General features: G+C 37.1%; 1 protein-coding gene across 12 annotated transcripts in view; it reads left to right on the forward strand.

Annotated features, from left to right (window-relative positions):
• The window catches only part of Erc2 (ELKS/RAB6-interacting/CAST family member 2), a 909,407-nt gene that overhangs the window by 479,306 nt on the left and 408,285 nt on the right, over positions 1-21,816 (forward strand). The gene's annotated exons all lie outside the window — the stretch shown is intronic.

The following is a 21,816-nucleotide window of genomic DNA, read 5'->3' on the forward strand; positions in this document are numbered from 1 at the left end:
ATGGAATAAAAATAAGAAAAAGAGGGGCCAGGAGTTTGGCCTAGTGGTTAAAGTGCTTGCCTAGCATGCATGAAGACCCAGGTTCGATTCCTCGGTACCACATACATAGAAAAAAAGCCGGAAATGGTGCTGAGGCTCAAGTGGTAGAGCTCTAGCCTTGAGAAAGTCCAAGGACAGTGCTCAGGCCCTGAGCCCAAGCCCAGGACTGGCAAAAAAAAAAAAATAAGAAAAAGAAGAGAATCACTACAGAGTCATGTCCTTCTCTATTTCCTGGCTACCATGTTGTGGGTTGCAACTCACCCACAATGGACTGATCTCCAAGTTAAATCTGTCTTCAAGCCAGTTATATTTTGTAACAAGGACAAAAATACTGGCCAACATTCCATAATAAAAATAATTCTGTGACAACAGAGAATAGAAGTGTGTTGTTGAAAAATATCTACCTCATAATTCTAATACATTGAATAGGATTTACTACCCCATCCTACCATATACATAGCTAGCATTTAAGTGTAGAACTGGCACACTTTGTCAAGCTAGAAATCTCCAAGTGAGTCTCTCATTATATTTCACCCAGCACATTCCATTCCTCTGATTTCCTCTTTCCATTTTCAGTGTACGTTTCTCGTTGGTCATTTGTAATTTCTCAGTAGCCTTTAGAGAATCAGTCTGCCCCTTTCCTGCAGTCTAGATAAAACTGGTGACATAACAACTTTATCTCTGGAAGCCCCTGTTGGTTCTTCCTCTGAACTGGACTGAACAATTATAAAACTCCACTACCTGGGGGCTGGGAGTTTGGCCTAGTGATAGAGTGCTTGCCTAGCATGCGCGATGACCTGGGGTTCAATTCCTCGATACCATATACTTAGAAAAGCTGGAAGTGGTGCTGTGGCTCCAGTGGTAGAGCTCCAGCTTTGAGGAAAGTGCAAGGACAGTGCTAAAGGCCCTGAGTTCAAGCCCCAGGGCTGTTAAACAAAAACAAAACAAAAACAAACAAACAAAAAACTCCACCACCTGGCTGTGGAAGCCCTTCACACTCTGCCTTTTGTCTCACTTTAAATCCCAGTGTGCACACAGAACCCCGCTCTTTACTGATTTCCCATGCTCTGTTTGTCTTCATAGAGTGTTAGGTGTTCCTATCACTCTGCATAGATAAGAATATTTTTCTCATTCCCTAAATGTTCTTTTTTTACCTATCAAATTCCTGGTTATCTTTGATGTTTAAACATGTTGCCTGATTCCTCTCAGAAGACAGGAATTTTACCTTGCATTCTAACCTAATAGTCTATGAAAAACTTTTTGCTATCATTTTCTAGGTCCATGCTTTTTTTTGCCCACTAACTTCTGAGCTAATAATGACAGTATCATCTTTCCCTTTGTATTTTAATTTATGGTTATGGTTAGTCCTCCATAAATATTTGGTGGATAAATGAATAGAAGGATAGATGGAAGTAAAAGAAAGTTAATTGGCATAAGAAAAGCCAGATGGGAGTTATGTCATTGTCTGGATAATGAAAAAAATAAGGTACAAGGTAACATGGCAGCAAAAAGAATCAAGAGGAGGCAACTGCTTTGATCACATTTTAAATTGAGTAAAAATGGCAACATATAGTGATCCATTTGTATGACTTAGTAGAAAGAAAGAGGATTTACTCCTTCTTACTCCTACTCTTGGATGACTTTGATAGAGACAGAATGCCAATTAAGGAAGACGATTTTGGCTCTGGAGAAAGGATAATTGATATTTTAATTTTAATATATTTATATGCATGTGGGATATCCAGCCAGACATTTGAAAATTCCAGAAATGTTCAGCTATTTCCTCCTCCAGAGGGTGAGTTCAGGTTGCTGTTTGACATCATCTGCTTCATTATCTGTCTCCAGTCTCTTCTCCACACCCCATTCTGCATGGTCCTCACACAGAAAGACTATGCTGTGTAGCATTATAGGTTTTAATTGTAAAGGGACGTGTGCCTTGCATTATACCTACACATTTCTGGAAAGATTGACAAAAACCCTTAATAGTGGCCCTTAATGGCTATGGGAGGGGTTGTAGGGGTTATATAATTTTCTGAAATTATATAATTACGTAGTTATATAATTTTTTTGTAAATGCTTTTGTTTCCTTAATGCTTAATACTTTTGAAAGATACTGTAAAGCTACTATAAAATTCACCCATTTAAATTGTAAACTTCAGTGGTGGTTAATATATATCCAACAAGGTACAACTATTTCCATTATCTAATTGTCGAATTGAAATTTCATTACTTAAAAAAGGAACTTCATGCTCATACTCATTACCAACCATGTTCTACTTGTCTATCCATCTATTCCTTTTTCTAGTCTCTGGAAATTTTCTACTCTTTGTACCTGAGAATTTCAGTATTCGGGACTTTTTATACAATTAGAACCATTTATTATGTGATTGTCCTTTTAACATTTAGTATAATGTGATTCAGTTCCATGTCAATCAAACTATGTATCACTATTCCATTCCTTTTCATTGATGAATATCACTGTATTGTACAAGTATACCGTAGCTTATTTATCCTTTGATTAACTTTTGTATAGTTCCATCTTTTTACCTATCATGAAAAACAGTAGCTGATATGTTATAGTATATGGAGAAGCAGCATGTGTCAATGTCTTAACTTTTTTGAGGAATTTCCAAGCTGTTTTCCAAAGTGGTAATGCAATTTTGTGTTCTCACCAGAAACATATCATTGCTCTAACTCCTCTACATTCTTACCAAAATATATTTTCTATATTTTATTATAACTATCTTAGTAATATGAAGTGGTTTAGATCAACATTTCCTTCATGACTATATTCTTTTTTCTTTCTAATTTTTATTAAAGAATTTATTAATTGATTTTTACATCATATTTCAAATGATGTGTTTAACAAACAAGTATTCAAGAAGGGAATCTCTATATACAATCACGGGCACTTAGTTTTTAGAACATAATCAAAATTAGGCTAAGGGTTTGTATATCATAGATATGTATTAATCAATGTAATAAAACATTATGTCTATAGAGTCATTGTAAGTCACTTTTAAAGCACCTAAGCTACATATACAATTGTTTAGGTAAGAGATCATTGGAATCTCAGCTCTTATAAGTCATATTTAGAGGGAAAATCCTGACATTTGCATAGGATCAGTTTTTCATTATTGGAGGAGGCCATATAATAGCACTGTAGGTTTTTCTTTCTGTTCAGTTTCTTCTCCCTCTGCACTGCTTTTCCTGTTTTTTCTGCTACTACAAATTGTTGACAAGATGTCCTCAGATGGAATCCAAGGAAATTATCCAAAAAGTGTTTAGAGATTAACATTAGTAAAGGTTAGGTTGATGAAGACTTCCTAGATATATATGTAGTGACACCTTGAAAGTTCTGTGAAGGGCCGGGAGTTTGGCCTAGGGGTTAAAGTGCTTGCCTAGCATGCATGAAGACCCGGGTTCGATTCCTCGGTACCACATACATAGAAAAAAGCTAGAAGTGGTGCTGAGGCTCAAGTGGTAGAGCTCTAGCCTTGAGAAAGTCCAAGGACAGTGCTCAGGCCCCAAGCTCAAGCCCAGGACTGGCAAAAAAAAAAAAAGTTCTGTGAAAACTTTCTGTCCATAACAGGAAAAATTGTGTAATTTTTAATAGATTTATGCAAATGAAATATAAAACTACATAGATTAAGATATGAATAGTTGGGCACTGGTAACTCGTTCCTGCAATCTTAGCTGATGATCATGTCTTAAAACCATCCTGGTCAGGAAACTGTGAGATTCTTATCTCCAATCTAGCTCATGTGCATGCACACATGCACACCCATCATGACTATATTCTTAAACATTTTTTACAGGTTCATTGGCCATCTGTATACATTATTTGGAAAGATTTTTTTAAAAAATACTTTTATAAAGTACTCACATTTTGTAGAATTTGTCTTTTTTGATACTAGAAAGAGAATTATTTTTAACAATTTTCTTTATTGTTATTATAAAGTTGCTACAAATAGGGGGTTATGGTTACATAAGTCAGATAACGCATACATTTCTTTTTGGACAATCTCTCTCCCCACCTCCCATCCTAGTTTTCCTGCCCATCCACACATATAAGTTGTATAGTTCATTTTCAACATAGTTTCTAGTGAGTATCATGGCAGCATTTGTTCACCCTCAACCCACCATTTCTATGCCCTCCCTTCCCCTACCAAAGATAACAGATACACAAACAAAAGGAACAGAAAACAAAAGCAGCAGCAAAGCAAAAAAACAAAAACAAAAAAAAAAACCCACACCTCTTGTTTCAATTTTCTGCAGTTATTTTCAATAAATATTATTTTATACAATTATATATATAGCTATTGTGCCTTTGTGATCCTCTCCTAAGAATATCCTTCTTTGGTCTCACTCTGTATTTGTATTTATATTACTGAGTTGTGCTCTTTATATATTCTGTATACTAGACCCTTGTTAAATGTATAACTTTTTTGTGCATGTTAGGAATTTTATCATTGTATTTGATATATTCCATTAAAATATGTAAGTTAATTTTTTTTATTAAGTTGAAGAACAGTGGTTTTAAAGACTGTGCTTTGGGGTTTGGTGATATAGTAAAATGTCTATTAACCCAGCTACATGAGAGGCTATAGGTAGATGTATCACAGTCCAGGATGACCTTGATAGAAACACAAGACACTATCTAAATATTAACCCAAAAAGCTGAACATGAGGCTAAAGTTATATAACACTTGTCTAGCTAGCAAAAGAGCCTGAACTCCAACCCCAGTATGGTCAAATAAAAATGTGCTCTTGGAGAAAGTAAATAGATTTTTTAGACCATTAAAATGAAATAGGTTGCTTATAAATAAATTACTAGCTTTATGTTGGTACTGCTTTCTGAGATGTTGCTTTAGAAACAGTTTGATGAGTATTGAGAACTTTTTCAGAGTGTAATCTTGACCTCTGATACAGTTTGAATCTGGAACAGTTATCTGAATATTTATGTCACAAATGTGTGTCTCCAACTGGTGGTGCATTTGGGGAAGGTCTAGAAACTAGGAAGTGGAGTTTAACTGGAGGAAGTAGGTCATTAGGACATGTCTTCACAGTCACCTGTCCTGTCTCTCTGGTGTCTGTCCACCGTGATGTCACAGATTCTCACTGACATGATATTCTGCCCAAGTGCAGACAAGAAACCATGGACTGAACCCTCTGAACTTATAGAATAAAATGAATCCCCTGCCCTTTGTTCACATCATGTATTTTGGACATAGATATAGAAACGTAAAGCATAAGAAGTGATGCTGTAGCTCAAGGGGTAGAGCAATAGCCTTGAGCTGAAGAGCTCAAGGACAGTGCCCAGGTCCAGAGTTCAAGTCCCACAACTGACCAAAAAAATTGAACAATATACCTTAAAATATATACTACTACACGTGTACACTTAGTCACTTGTATCAAATAGATGCTTGCCATGTTTCTAATGCCTTAGCTAGATTTAAAATGGGTGCTTCCCCCGAATATTCGGTTAGCTTTTATTCCTACGGATGTGACTCAATTTCAAACTTGAAGCTACTTCCAGCCAAATAATTTGCCCATTTAAATGCTCATGGTACGGTCTCATTTTATAATGCCATAAAATGAAATTGAACGAGCCTCTCCAGAGAAATGTGATTGCCATTTTTCTTTAGTTTTTAGCCAAATAATAAATATTTTTAGCAGGTCTGTCATCAAATGCTATATAAACCTAGATCAAATGATCGAGCCTTAGAGGATCCTTCTTAGCATTGGAGTTTTCTGGGAGGCTCCAAGAAGAACTCTACCTGATAATTATTAGACCTGTGGATTTTCAGAAAAAGGACTTAGTCCCCACCCCAAAGGGGCCAATAAGAGGTTCTTAGAAAGCTTGGCTTACTGCTTAGCAGTGAAAGTATTACTTTAAAGCCCTGTGCTATATGTAGTATGTTTTCAGTTCTGAAGAGATACTGGCTGTGACTGGAAATAGTCATACCATTCTCAGCCATAGGAGAGAGACCTATGTATCTCCAATTTCTGACCTGTGGCTTTTCAGTCTCCCACTTTCTCAGGCTCCCACCATGCCATCTTGGGTTCTCTGGCACATGATCTTTCTTTTCCAAGATTTCCATTAAAGCTTGGGACCTTTCTCAAATTGTTGGCAGGCAGTAATTCATAAAGGAAAAATGAATTAACTCCATTTTGCCATGGTTGTAGGGGAAGAGAGTTGTTTGGAAGTGATTGCTGCAGGCTGTTAAGACAGCTCCTTAGCTTTCAGGCCTGGCAAGAGAAGGATGAAAAAGAATGAGTTAACCTGCTAAGAATTTGGTCATTTTAATCATTTGAGTCTGGGTATACTTTGTCTCCATTTATACTGAGTGGGGAAACAATTATCTTGATAAGCACGATTTATCTCACCCTCACCTCTCGGTGGCTGCCTGGATTCAGAGTAGAATAGACTTCTTTATGTAGCAAGGCCGATGGGCATGCATTATATGAGTAAGAAAAGTGGGAGAAACCATTGCTATTTTTTCAGAGTTCTTATCAGCAAAGAGCATTACCGAGAAATCCAATAGGGTAGTGATGACATTCAGTTTTATTTGTAGCGGGAAAGCACAGATGGCTGGAATTAGCAGTTATTCCTTTTTAGCATATATTTCTCATTATTGTCAGTGGGAATTACACCAACTTATCAAAAGAAGAAATCAAGAGAGTCTGTAGTATCAAAAAGGTGCATCATTTTTGTTTCTGTATGCAAAGGTTACATACTTTGAATAATTCCTTTCTGTAATTGTGACTTCTCAAACTTAAGTTTATTCTTCATGAAGAATTTGTATACTGTCAAGGTACTTTTAATGGCCTGCAGAAAAGCATTTCAGCAAATAGTATAGGTCTGAAACTTTGTCATTGTAGCTTGTGGCTCATATGTGAACAGCTCAGTCAAGATGTGTTTTTACATAAAACTTTTCTTTGATTAATTGCCCAGGAAATGCTCCTAGCTCATAGAGATTTGTAACTTTGTGTAATAAAATATTCTACTCCCAACAGTTCAGTCAATGAGAAACCTGATTCTCAGAGTTGTTTTTTTTAATTTTTATTTATTTTAGCTATTAAGCTTTTAGGTGTTGCTAGGACTTTTCTTTAATCAGTATTATCCAAACAACCATGCAGAAAATACCAACTACTGGTATATTATATAATTCATTATCATTTTAGTTTTAAATTGAGAATATGAAAAAAACCCTTTGGGATTGTAGAAGATCCATCTTAAAATGCAGTGTTAAAATATAAAAAATTCAAATGAAAAGAAACTTAGGCTATGGGCAAAGGAAGTTCCTGTGGTTTAAAACTATTAAGATTTAACATGGTATTTTCAAGTAGTGACTCAGTCCACTTTATGCTGATATGATAGAATATTACAGAGGGGTAATTTATAGTGATGGGAGAGTTAGTCCCATAAATCCAAAGACTGAGAAATCCAAACTCACAGGATTTGCACTCCAAAAGTTCTAGTTGTGTTATCCTGTGACAGAAACCAACAGAGCAAGGGAAGGTATCAAAAAGAGAGAGCACAAGGCGGAATGAACTCAAGGTAATTCCACCATGACCCCACCACATTCCATTTTGCCCCATATTCCAATACTTGCACATTGTGGATGTTTCAAGCACATGAGTTTTGAGGATGTATCAAGCCAATGTAAATAGAATTGTGTTTTCCTCATAGGCTGGACCCTGGGCACATTGCTTTTAGAGATATTTTTAGCTTCTTCAGTTGGGAAATGGGAAGGTATAATAAGGAAGAATTTAAGATTTGTATCTTCAAATGGGCCTACTAGTGACTAGCACATAGCATAGGTTGAGAATACGAGGGTGAGGCCCTATTAAAGCCATATGTCTACTTTTTGAAGGTGAATTTCTTTTTAATACTTGATCTTTAATTGTACCTACAGTGTTTGGGTTTTTTTTTTTTGCCAGTTCTAGGCTTGAGCTCAGGGCCTAAGTACTGTCCCTAGACTTTCTCAAGCCTAAAGCTCTATCACTTGAGCCTCAGCACTACTTCTGGTTTTTTTCTGTGTATGTGGTACTTAGGAATTGAACCCGTGTCTTCGTACATGCTAGACCAGCCCTCTACCACTAGGCCAAACTCCAGGACACCTAAAGTGTTTTGTACCTATTTATAATTAATGTCAAAAGTTTTTTCTCATAAGTGAAAAATAAATATAACTTGTTATCTACTGGTTTATACAGATTAGTCTGTATAATCTGCTTTCAAATTATTTCTCCTTTTGAAATTGTGTTACAGTTATAGCAAATGAAGAATCATTCATTCATTTATTCATTATCCTACAGGACATTTCTAAAATGTTTAGTTATGTATTAGTCCTCGTCTGAACAGTTTGCTTAGAGGATACATGAGGAATGTCAGAGCAGACATATTTCTGTCTCCACAAGGTTGTAAATCAGTGTGGAGAAGATAGTCTTTGCCTGAAAGAGAGAGGTTCTCACAAACACTGTTTAGGGATTCATCACTGAAATAAATATAAAAAGAAATATGAACTATGTGTGTAAATATAAAATATATATGTGTCTAACAAATATAAACATGTATATTCTATAATGTGACAAATACATACATACAAATACATACAATGTGATAAATTTTCATGATGAAAAGAAAAAGATAATCCTTGAGTGGCAGAATAGATTTGGAGACATGAATTATAACTATCCAATGGATATTGGTCTTTTTAGTAGAAGGATTATACTGGCTACCTGTAATTAGGAAATTGACAAGCAATGTATATCACTGCTAATATAGGTTAGAAAAGGGATATGTGTTTTTGAATGAAAGAGCACTGTCCCTTTCTGGCTAGATGAGGTTTCTGAACAAATTGCTTACCCACTGAAGCTCATTTTTCAAGCCTTACACAGTCATGTGTCACACAATGTTGTTTAGGTCATTGTTGGACAGTGTATAGTCTAGGACATGCTTTGAAGCCTAAAGGGTCACATCATAGTGGCCACATGACCTGAGTTGTATAAATACACTAGATAAGGTTCATACAATAGTAAAATTGCTTTCTCAGAACATATCCTCAGCAGTGGACTGTGCAATATCTCTGTCATAAGGATGTGAGGAATAAATGAAATATAGTGTGTCACATTAACATTCTGCAGTCCAAAGAGATGTGGATGAAATATTACCTTTTAGAGACTCTTAGCTGGGACTCCTGGTGGCTTCTCTGTATATTTTAGATACATTCATAAAAGGTACAGGAATCTCCCCCAGTGAGCTCCAGAAATGTTGACATCCAGATGAGAACCGGAAAGGGTCTAGTATCTACCTGGCTGTAGTATGGAGAATGTGTCTCATAGGAATAGGGGCTTAGTCAAAAAGATGGCCTCCCAGGGAGAGTAGTTTATGGTAAGTCTAATAAGTAGACTCATCAGGAGCCTGCAGGTGGACTTCAGGCCAGTCTCAGTGGACTGTGTTATTTGTTATTCAGAATCTTCATGATACAAATAGAGGCCTGGGCCACCTAGTGTGCTACTCGGGCTATTCTGGTCTGAGTAATAGCTAGTATTGAGGTGAAGCCATTTCCATGTAGTGCCTGAGACAACAGGAGTATGTGGGTGAGGGGAGAGAGAGTGAAAAGTTTCCCAGGTCTATCTAGGATTGAGATGTAGCTTGTAGTTGTAACTTATATAGCAGCCCAGAAACCTGTCCTACAAACTCAAGAGTAAGAGAAAAGTCCTATCTTTATGTTACTATTGCTTTTAAAACAATTTACTTCAACACTTCCGCAGAGGGATGGTTGCATGTTTATCCACTTTTAATATGAGGAAGAGGGTATGTAGGAGACACAGGGTATGTTTCAAGTCATACCAGAGGGAGGGTAGCCAGCTTCAGGTAACTGGTCTATGCATGTTGTACTTTGGTGGTTTTTGGTTGTTGTTTACAAATCTTGCCTATAAGTATAATTTTTTCATATTGTGCATTTGGATCTTTCTTATGGGGCAATTTAAAAATTTTATGTATTCCTCTATTAATATGTTCCTTTGTGATCAAGTCAGAAACTTTGATTCATAGAAAAAGTCTCTGACTATCTAGAGATCAGAGTTAAAAATTACCATGAAGCTTTGAGTAAACCTCCAAGACTGCTAACTTGTTTCTAATATATTAGAAATGTGACACTCAATTAAGGTACAAAATAGGCTTGGTAGGATATTTTTCCCCAAATACTGATCAAATGGCCCCAAATCATCTATTAGTCAATAAACACTTAATAAGCCTAAAAAAATAAAAAAAGAAAACAATTTACTTCAAACTAGAGACCTGAGGCCATACAGCTAGTAAGGGCAGAGGCAGACTTGTTGACACACTACACTTCGGCCCTCACAAATCCTGTCACATTGGCTTCCTTGAGGTGTCGGCTATTAGGAATGGAACGAAGATGCCCTGGGCCTTCAGATAGGTGCCTCCTTCATGGAACATTGTGATTGTTGGTGGGTGGAATTAAGCGGATCAACAGCTTTGTCCACCCCTCTCTCCTAAAACATGGCATTGAACACGCAGAGGCGTCTATCCCTGAGTGAACCAGTCTAAATCCAAGGTGGGCAGAAGCCAGTGTTAACTCTCATCATAAGCATTATTCTTTTCCTTATCATTAACATTACTGTAAGGTGGTATGAAACCCTTACCACATGCCACGCACTTTGTGCATTACCTCTTTTATTTCCTCTTTCAAAAGATATTATACTACCATTTGTATTCTAGCTCACAAATAAGGAAACTGATAGAAGAGAAATTGATTTAGTTATCCTAGTCCTCCAGTGAACACCTGTAGTCAGGCTTAAAGTCATAGCTGTTACATTTCATTCTGCCCCTGTCCCTTTTGACCTGTATGAGAGGCATGTTTCGAGGCTGGCACTTTTAGAGCTGACCCAGGACCCCTTGTTGATACCTTTTAAGTGGTGAGAAGGCCCTCAGCTGCTTCCAAGCAGAACTGGAGTGGTTAGGGCTGTGAAAAAAAAAAGGAGAAGCTAACTGGTCCACCTTCCTAAAAGAAAAAAAAAAAAGAAAAAGAAAAGCTTCTTAACTACTGAAGAAATGGCTGCTTACTTGGGTACTGAATAGAAGAATCTTCAAATAATTTTAGTTATACATTAAAAAAACATTTTATTAGTACATATTGCTTAGGAAGGTGCTTCTTCTGAAATTTGCATAGAGACATACAATATACTATAACCAAATTCACTCCATCACTTTTCCCATTCCTCTTCCCCTTCTCAAAACAATTTCAGCAAGATTTTAATTGTTCTGTTTTCACATATGTAAATTATTTTGGCCATATTTATCCTTCCAAAAGAGAATATTTTAGTAGCTCAAATGAATGAAACTTGGAATTAAATTCCTGAGGGGCAATTTCATGTACCTTATAGCTTGCCAGGAAGGTTCCAGCTGAAGGTATGAAAGCCATAGGCATCTCAGCAATTGTCTCCTCATCCATTCTGGCAAGATGTGGACTTGGTTCTTATTCATAAACACAATTTCCATCATTCCTAACTATCACTTTTGTTTGTATTTGTTGCTAGTTGCATGTTCAAAAAATTAAGATGCTTTGAAATAGCACAAATGCAATTTGTGTATTTTATTAGCTATTCTTTTGGTGCTATAAGATATACAATATGCAGATTGAACCTGCAGCTTCACTGATGCTTGTTCAGAAAGATTATAAGAGTTACAAGTGCATATGTATTAGTATTTGAAGAAGCTTATTAAGTAGATACTACAGTTGGTAGATGGAATAAAAATCATTGAATCAATATTCTATTTGATTTACAATACTGTTTCACAGACTTACTACCTCAGGACAACAAATCAGTGGGATACATCTGGGAATAATAAAAGACCTTGATCAAATATGTCTAATAAACAGATTTACTTCCTTTTGTGAATAATTACAATATATTTTATAATATTAAAGACTGAAAGCTACAGCATGAGAAAATCATATTTTGTCAGTGCTTTCAGGACTTACTTGATCCTAAGCTTACATGTTTTATTTTTGTTTTAATTTTTCAGACATAGTTATAAACACATCTTTGAGCTACTGCTTCTCCAAGACTGTTTAAAAAAATCACTAGTTAGGGAGTTGGGAGTGTAGCCTCAAGGTAGAGTGCTTGCCTAGCATGCATGAAACCCTGGGTTCAATTCCTTGGTACCACACACACAGAAAAAGCCAGAAGTGGTGCTATGGTTCAAGTGGTAGGGGGCTAGCCTTGAGAAAGCTCAAAGATAGTGCCCAAGTGCTGATTTCAAGCCTTAGGACTGGCAAAAAAATATCACGAGTTACGACACATGTCACCAAGTGAAACTGAAACAGGTGACATGCAGTGATAGGTTTGAAATGGTTAATTGTGTTGAGGGAGTCGTGTCAGGATGTGGCTTTATTCTGTCTTCCCATATAAGTGGGCAGAAGTAGTTTATACCCTCCTTGCTTGTAATTCTGCCACTTGCTTTTTGGTTCATTTACCACCTATCACTGATACTGTTTTACTCATTCACAATAGGATAAGAGAAGAGGTTTGAATTATGTGAAGAACAGTGGAAAGAACAGGCACTTATTTTTGCAGTATGTTGTCATGCGGATAAATACTTAGGAAAGTATAAGGATACATAAATTATCATAACCCCTTGTTGGCCATCTGTTATGCTTTCCAAAGTCCTTAGGTTGCATTGGTAAGAAATGGTTTGGAAGAAGTTAAGGACAATGGAAAAATTCAGTCTGTTAAGTATATATGAAGGCAAACAATTCTAAGAACAGTTTGAAATTGCCAGTAAAGTAAAAGATGATGAAATATTTAGAAAGAATACAACAATTTACAAAGGTTTAAAACATTTTAAAAATAGATAGTGCATAATTTGGGCATAGGTTAGTGTCCAAATCTCTGATATCCGATATGGAAACCACTAACCCCCTATGGCAGTTTAAAATTACTTACAATTAAACAGTATTTCAAAAGCAGTCTTACAGTTGTACTAGCAGCAATTCAGATGTTCAGTAGTCATGGATTAAAAAAATAGAATATTTAACCTGAAAAAGGAAATTAAAGCAGAACTGAGGAAGTGGGAAAACCTCCCATGCTCCTGGATTGGAAGAATCAACAAAGAGAAAATTGGAATCCTGCCAAGGGCTATCTACAAATTCAACACAATACCCATCAATATCCCAATGTCATTCTTTAAGGAAACAGAAGAAACATTCCAAAATTTCATATAGAATAATAAAAGTCCCCATATAGCAAAAACCATCAGCAGAAAGAACAGCGCTGGTAGAATATCAATATCAAACTTTAGACTCTATTACAGAGCTACAGTAACCAAAACAGCTTGGTACTGGCACAAGAACAGGCCTGAGGACCATTGAAATAGAACTGAAGACCCAGAAATCAATCCGCATACCTATGGCCACCTAATCTTTGATAAGGGAGGCAAAAAATAGAATGGAAGAAAGACAGCCTCTTCAACAAGTGGAGCTGGCAGAATTGGTTAAGCACCTGCAGAAAACTAAAGTTGGATCCTTCCATGTCACCCTTCACCAGGATTAATTCCAAATGGATCAAAGAATTTGAGGTAAAGTAGATACCCTGAAAACTTCAAAAGAAGGAATAGGAGTACACTAGGTTTCCTTGGCACAGGTTGAAACTTTCTTAATAAAGACCCAGAAACACAACAAATTAAAGAAAGTTTGGACAAATGGGATTGCATTAAACTACAGAGCTTCTGTATGGCAAAGGATGTAGCTAGCAAGTTAAGTAGAAAGCCCACAGAGTGGGAGAAGATCTTCACTAGCCAAACAACAGACAAAGGCTAAAAAATTAAATCTCTCCAAAATAAATCTTTAAAAGAAAAAACCATCCCACTTAGAGAGAGACTTCTCTGAAGAGAAAGTAAGAATGGCCTATAGACAGATGAAGAAATGCTGGATATCTCTGGCCATAAAAGAAATGCAAACCAAAACAACTTTGAGATTGCACTTCACTCCAGTTAGAATGGCCATGATCAAGAAATCTAATAACAGATGCTGGAGGGGATGTGGCCAGGAGGGCCACAGTATTGGTGGGAGTGTAAACTGGAAAGCAGTGTAGCAGTTCCTCAAAAGACAAAACATAGAGCTCCCCTATGACCCAGCTATTCCACTCTTTGGCATTTACCCAGTCGTCCAGAAACAAAAACATACTAAAGCCACTGGCACAATGATATTCACTGCAGCACTATTTACTATAGCAAAGATATGGAACCAACCCAGATGCTCCTCAGTAGATAATTGGATCGAGAAGATGTGGTACTTATACTCAAAGGAACCATCATAAAGAATGGCATTGCCCCATTTGTAAGGAAATGGAATAACTTGGAAAAAATCATATTAAGAGAAGTAAGCCAGACCCAAAGGAGCATAGGCTCAATGGTTTCCCTCATTTGTAATAATCGGTACACATCTAGGACTCTCCTAGGAGAGGATTACAATAGCTCAAAACCTAGGTATATAAGGTCATAGGATGAGACTAAATGAAAGGATCTCTAGGTTATGGAAACAAGAGCTTTATCCTCTGTAATTGTTGTTCTTAATGTGGTATGTTATTTTTCTTCTCTTTTGTTGCCCTTTAGTTAATCTCATATTGTTACTGTATCTTTGTTACCTGGTATTTGTTTATTTGAAATAGGAAAATGAAGGGGGGATGCAAGATGATTGGGAGGGGGTGGAGGAAGGGAAATGGGGACAAAAACATGAGAAGGGGTATCAATGTGTGAGAAGTAATGCACCTACTATTTGACGAATCTAACTGTAACCCCTCAATAAAACTCCGACAATAAAAATAAAATAAAAATAAAAACTAGAATATTTCCATGATTGTACAAGTTTCTCTTAGGTAGTGAGTACATAAGGGAGACAGAATTCTGACATGGCCTCCATGTCAGAATATCCCATATCTTTGCACAATCTCCACCTGATTCGGAGAAGTACCTGAGATAACATCTACCTGCTGGAATGTGCAATAGAGTGGGATTCCACTACCTTGCATAAGAGCATTATGTGCCACAGATGTTAGGATGGTGCCCCCATGTTTATCTTATGTTCTAGAAGATTCCATGTTAAGAAACTGGAGAGATTTTCCTGCCAGCCTAAAAAAAACAAAAAAAAAAGAAGAAGAAAAAAATCAAACAGCCGTGATATGAACTGTCAAATGTGTATCAGACTTACAAACCTAAGGGTAATCCTCCAGCTTCCCACCCACAGCCAGCAGAAAAGCTGAGAACCTCAGTCACACAGCTGCAAGGGAAGGAATCCTGCCAGCAACCAGAATGAGCTTGGAACTACACTTTTCCCCAGCAAAGCCCACAGATGAGAAATGCAGTCTGGCCTGGTGAGACTAGGAGCAAAGGGCCCAACTAAATGGGGCCTGCACTTATGACCCACAGAAGCTAGGAGATAACAGATGAGTGTCGCTCTAGGCTTCAGAATGTGTGGTAATTCGTTGTGCATCAGTAAAAATTGGATTCGGCACCAGTCCAGATTATGTTGGAGATAGCCTGATAAACCACACTGCAGCTGAACTGAATTTAAAAAAAAAGCATCTTGCCTTTCCTCCTTCTTGGAGCAAAAAAAATACCACCAACATTCAGAACTAAGTGTCTAGACCTATTTAATATGTTTCCTTCACTTTTGAGGCAAAGATTTAATAATATTATTTTATTATGGTTACATAGAATAATATAGAATACTTAATTGCATCATAGAAGCCATGGTTTATATTCTGCATGCCTATTTATGAATTGAATGACATTTGGAAAATTACCTTCTCCTCACCTGTTTCTTAAGTACAATGGGAATAAACTCCTTTCATGTGAAGATGTTGTCTCATTTATCTGAGATTGAACTTCTACAGTGCTCAGCACAGCATAGCACCAGATCCAAATGCTGACATCCATGATCGGAGAGGTGATTCATTATTAAACAATATTTTTGAATTGATTTTTCATAGCAAATAATATAAACTCTAGCACGGTTTCTATATTCTCATTTAGAAACTCATCACATACGATTTTTATCTCATTACACTTCATTGTATTTTATGTCTTGAGCTGTTGCAGCCCGGATTCAGTTTGGACATAATAAAAACAGGTATTGCATCCTGTAAGTATCCTTATGCTCAGAGGTTGCTTTGGCTGTATATTGTCTGGGCAAATTGCCCCAACCTCTGGCCAGACTGTGGAATGTTGGTTTCTTCCAAAGTTAGCCTCCTGAGGGTTAATTTTCACAGTTTCCATATGTTTTTTTTTATATTACCCCAAACTGTAAATACGGCTGATACTCTACCAAATTGGCCCTAATGTGCCTTCCTCTAACAGCAGAATTGTGGGCTTTTAGAATGATACAATGCTCCATGGAATTGTGGCAATCATAGGAATATTTTATTTTTCAAGTGTTCAGATTCCATTTTTATATGAAAAAGAAATAAATGATGTGTAAAGTGAAGATATGAAGTGGGAACAGGGCAGCATTTTTAATCTTCACTTTTGCTTTGTCTTGAATTTGCCCCATAATCCTAGGAATTCTAGCCCCAGTAAGGGCTGTCTACGATGCCCTTGTCCCTTCACTTTCCTGTCACTTTTCATTTTGTGTTTTACTTTTATCTGCACTTTTTTTTGCTAGTCCTGGTGCTTGAACTCAGGGCCTGCACACTGTCCTTGGGCTTTCTCAAATAGAGTATTTGGAAAACTCAAGGTGGGGGGGTACTGTTTTATTTTTTTGACCATAGGGAGAGTAAACTTCAGAATTTGGATCAGTTAAGTAGCAGTTTTGGGGGATCATGGATAAGACTTTGTGTTAGAACACTATGAACACTTCACACAGGTTCCTAGATCTGCATGAATTAGAAATGATTCATCCTGAGGTGGCACGTGGTGATTTGGGAATTTATAACCAGTAAATCCAACTGTCCTTAGACTAAGAAGGCTGACATCCTGTTTACATTGAGATGAGAAGGGCACATATAGACATCCTTATCTGTTATGGAGGAAGGGACTGGGGTGCAGTTGAGGAAGTTTCTAGAATGGGAAAGTGCTCCACAGAGGCCTCAGGGAGAAAAGGATATGTGTTTCAGCAAATGGAGGGCCTTTGCAAGTTCCTACTTCTCAAGTTCTCAAATCTGAGCCTGCCTTTTCCTTAACACCTTTTTTTAGCTGTATATTCAGGGTCTGGGCAAACTCTGATGATCTGCCAGCAGCGGCTGGCTTTTTGGGGCATTACCTTGGCATTGTCTTGTAGATCTTGTGTAACTGGAAGCACCACAGAGCAACACAATGGTTCTTGCCTCTGGGGAACAAGTACTGTTGGGAACAATAATGATTTGAAGAGGAAGCAAAGTTAGAAAGCCTGAGGTGGTGGACTTGAGCATCTCATTGAAGGGTTTTGAGCAGGACCTCGATGGTGGTCTCTCATCAAAGTGGGAAGCAACAGTGGCTCTTGAGAGGCTACCCCAGGAAATACACTCCAGTCAATCCAGCCTATTCTTGAACTCAGTCTTAACCCTTGGCCTCACTTATGGCTCTGTATTGGAAGGAGAGAGCAGGATTCGAGAAGTCACAGCAGGACAAATCCTTTCTCTTCCAAGAAGGGATTGGGGGTGCTCAAGACATTTAGCACATTTGTAATTGGTATAAAATATCTTTAGAATACTTATGATAGTTCTCTACAATTTATAGCTATGCTAAAGTACTGAATGGTATTTAAGTTTCTAAAAATGGGGTCTTCTCAGTGGTTAAAAGTTAAAGCTTTTATTATGGGAAATTCTTCAAGCAATGTGCACTGTCAGCTTCTACTGTATGTGGCCATCTACTTGTGTAGTCACTTCAGGATATACACTCATTTATCCATACTTGTTGTGACCTTTCCACAGAGCTGCTATCAGGATAACTGGCCAGGAATGTGACTCATTACCAAGGAAATTACATGTGGAAATTAGCATATGACAAAAAAGCTTCTAATGATATATTCCAAAGCCCATTGTTTAAGGTGTTTGGAATGCTCGCTATTCTGGTGTGGAAAATGAGACTCTAAAAATATATGTGCACAATATTGCACAAGGCATGATTACATTCTTATTGTAAGCTAAGAGTGAAACTGAGAACGAACATGCTGGAACCTGTTTTAAGTGTATTTCCTGGACTAACTCATCAACCCTCTACAATATTACTCTGAGTTAGAGACAATTATTATTGCCATTTGGATGTGAATAAGCTGAGAGCCAGAGAGATTAAGGAAGTTACCTATGGTCACACAGCTGGAAAGTGACAAACATCTGATAAAGGTCTAAGTAGTTGGGATCTAAAGTGTATATCATTCATCACTGCACTGTAGTTGCAACTGGAGGCTAAGAAATAGTCTTCTGTGGGGTTCTACAAGTTTTATACTTCCAGTTAAACATACGTTGCACTATTATCCAAGAGAAATGAAAATGTATGTCCATGAGAAAAGTATCCTATAAAAATATCTGCTATTCTGGGCATCGGCCCTGTAATCCCAGCTACTAAAGAGGCTGAGATCTGAGGATTGTGGTTTGAAGCCAGCCTGGACATGAAAGGCTGTGAAACTCTTATGTCCAATAAGCTACTCAGACACAAAGCTGGAAGTAGAGCTGTGGGTCAAGTGTTAACCACTAACCTTGACAAAAGAAGTTCAGAGATAGAGCCTAGGCCAAGTTCATTGGTTCAGGAGCACAGAGTTTGGGATATATATATATATATATATATATATATATATATATATATATATATCCGTGTACATATATGTGTGTTTATATATCTATCTGCCAGTTCTATAATCCTAGCTACTCAAGATGTTGAGATTTGAGGGTTATACTTCAAAGCTAGCCTGGGCAGAAAAGTCTGTTGTTTCCAGTTAACCAGCATAAAGCAAGATATAGAGGTGTGGCTCAAATGATATAGCACAAGCCAAATGAGCGCTTGAGGCCCTGAGCTCAAGAGTCAGTACCAGCATGAAAAAATAAATAAAATTTTAGAAAGAATATTTCTTATTTATTTATAACAGTGTAACTATCCAAATACCCAAGTATCCTTTGACAAGGTAATGGCTAATCAAACTGTGGTAATGTTTATAAAGAATATGATACCTCAATAAGAAAGAATGAACTGACATAACAGAGTGAATCTTAGACACTTTATATTGATTGAAAGGAGCCAGACACAAGTGTGTATACTTGTATGATTCCACAGATATGAAGTTCAAGAATCAGCAAAACAAATCCACATAGTCAAAAGAATAATGATTTCTTCTGAGCAGAGAGAAAAGACATGACACTAGGTGAAGGCAGTGCCCTATCTGTTGATTGGTTAGAAATCAGTAGGTACTTAATAACAGTGTATTTGATTGGTTAGGAATCGGTGGGTACTTAACCATAGTGTGTTTTCTTGTATATATTTTACTTCAAAGCACACAGTTAAACTGGTTTACTTTCCCCAATCCTATTCCCAAAAGTTTCCCAGTGGTAAATATTGTTTATAGATGGTGTGAGGTTTCCATTTACCTATGGGTGTATTTAAAATTTAAACAATAAGATCAGGATACTATGTGTTTTCTTTCTCAGCAAGATGTCTGGAAGGTTTTTATTTTGCTTTAATCTTTTAAGCTACCTTGATTCCTTATTCTAAAAATATTTATTTTTTTTCAGTCACTTCCCTTCCGGTGGGCAATTGAACAGTTTTCAGATTTTGCACTCCTATAGTCATGCAAATGGTTCTCATAGGTTCTGTACATGTGTGCATACGTGCACATGTGGGCTTCTTTCCTACAAAACAAGTGTTGGCCTGGGAAAAGGGTATGTACCCTGTGGTGGCTACAGCCAAACTGGCTTCCTGAACTCCTTATGTGAATGACCCTTCCTGACCACATAGGAGAGAACTTGGTTCCTGTGTCCTGTTCAACAGAGCGTATTGTCAGTCTTCTAAAATGTAGCTAATACAAAGAGGCATCTCCTTTCTGCTGAGATTTTAAAAGAAGTTTTGATATTCTTCTCTATGTGCAAATACACATATTCCCTTTTAAGGGCATGGGGATCTCTTGAAAAATACTCCCCAGATATGTCACTCTGGAAGCTTCTTTTGTTCTCTCACTCTAATTCTAATTTGACAGTATATTCTAAAAATAGCAGAGTTCTATTCTCATTAAATACAGTGGTCTTTGTGGGCCACCATTGCAAATAGATACCTGCTGCAGTTTTAAAATTAAATTTATTGTTCTTAACGGTTGCTGAATTTTGAAAAGCAGTATCACTGGCTTTATGAAATTGTTTAAGTTGAACACTGAAAATTGAGCTTACCATTATATTTCCCACCTACTTTCTCCCCATGATTATTTTAATTATATTTCTTAATCTATACCTTGGAGGAATTTTATCTAATCGGCCCCATCGTAAGCTGTGCCATTTAAAACCCAGCATTTCATCTCTAATGACTGATATCTTAAAGTAGCATTTGAAAGAATCAGAGGTTGAAATGTGATAAACCCATGACACCATCTGAACTTCAGTTCTCCATTTTTTCAAAGTCTCATTCTACACATTGGAAAGCTTTAAGGGCCACATGGACTTTAAACTCAGCCTTTCATTTCCAACTGAAAAAAACAAAACACTGTAGTATCCCTGAAAATGAAGAATGTTGAGACTGCTCTGAGAACTTCATGTGAGTTCTTTATGGAAATGATGTTTGTTACCATATCTATTTTACTTTCCACTTGGGTGAAAACATTTAGTATTTGATTCTGTTTATTGCTGTGGGCAGTCTCACTTTCAGTGACCTCTCCATCACATCCTATTTGAGAGTAATTGGAAAAATGTGCCCTGGATCCCTATGGGCTTTCCATAGACTGTCATCGTTCTAGGTGTCAGGAGTCACTCCTGATACCTTTGAAGTAATCAAAAGTTACTTCTCTAAAAGTAAATCTGCATGTAGACTTGAGTTTGCAGTGTTATCCATGTATGTTACTGATTGGGCTACAAAACTGGACAATAGACAACATTATACAATCTATATAATAGTGAAGGATACGGTTATTCGATTTTGCCCATATATTTCTAAGTTGCAAAAATACATAAATATTTTCATGATTTATGAGAGGAAATGGTCCCAAAGAGCATAATTGTTGAGAGTCTTTTAATTTTTAGGGTCCCTAATAGCAGATTATTCAGCTTATTAAACAATTATCTTGAAATATATTTTGTTGGTTGATAGGACTAGGAAAGCACATACAGCTGTGAGGATGAGAAAACAGGAGTTCCGTGGAAAGCTATTTTCATTTGCTTTTTTGACTGTCCATTTGGCATGCTTGCAGTTTATCATTTAGTTCTCATTTTGTTTATATTTCTCAGGATGCTTATCTTGGGGGTTCAGTCATAGTGGCTAATGCAGCAGAGCTGCTCATCAGGGTCAAAAGGATTAGAAGGGACCCTATTCTGGTGGGATCTGCTCCTCAGCCTCTTTTTGGAGTTGCTCCTGAGCCCCTGCACTGCGCATGTGTTACATTAGATTTATAACAGCTGCTTTGGACATGGTTGCCAGAGTCTCTGGAATGTTTTTGCTAAATGCTGCTGCGAAATAGTCCACATTAAACCTGTATCTTCTGTTTTGTTTTGTTTTAACTCGTCCTTTAGCCTCAGCTTTTTTTTCACTTTATGGTTTTGCATTTTGGCATCCTATAGATTCATTAAGAACTTTGACTCTAA

This window comes from Megascapheus bottae, chromosome 2 (assembly GCF_031878675.1).
Source record: "Megascapheus bottae isolate mThoBot1 chromosome 2, mThoBot2.hap1, whole genome shotgun sequence".
Lineage (NCBI taxonomy): Eukaryota > Metazoa > Chordata > Mammalia > Rodentia > Geomyidae > Megascapheus > Megascapheus bottae.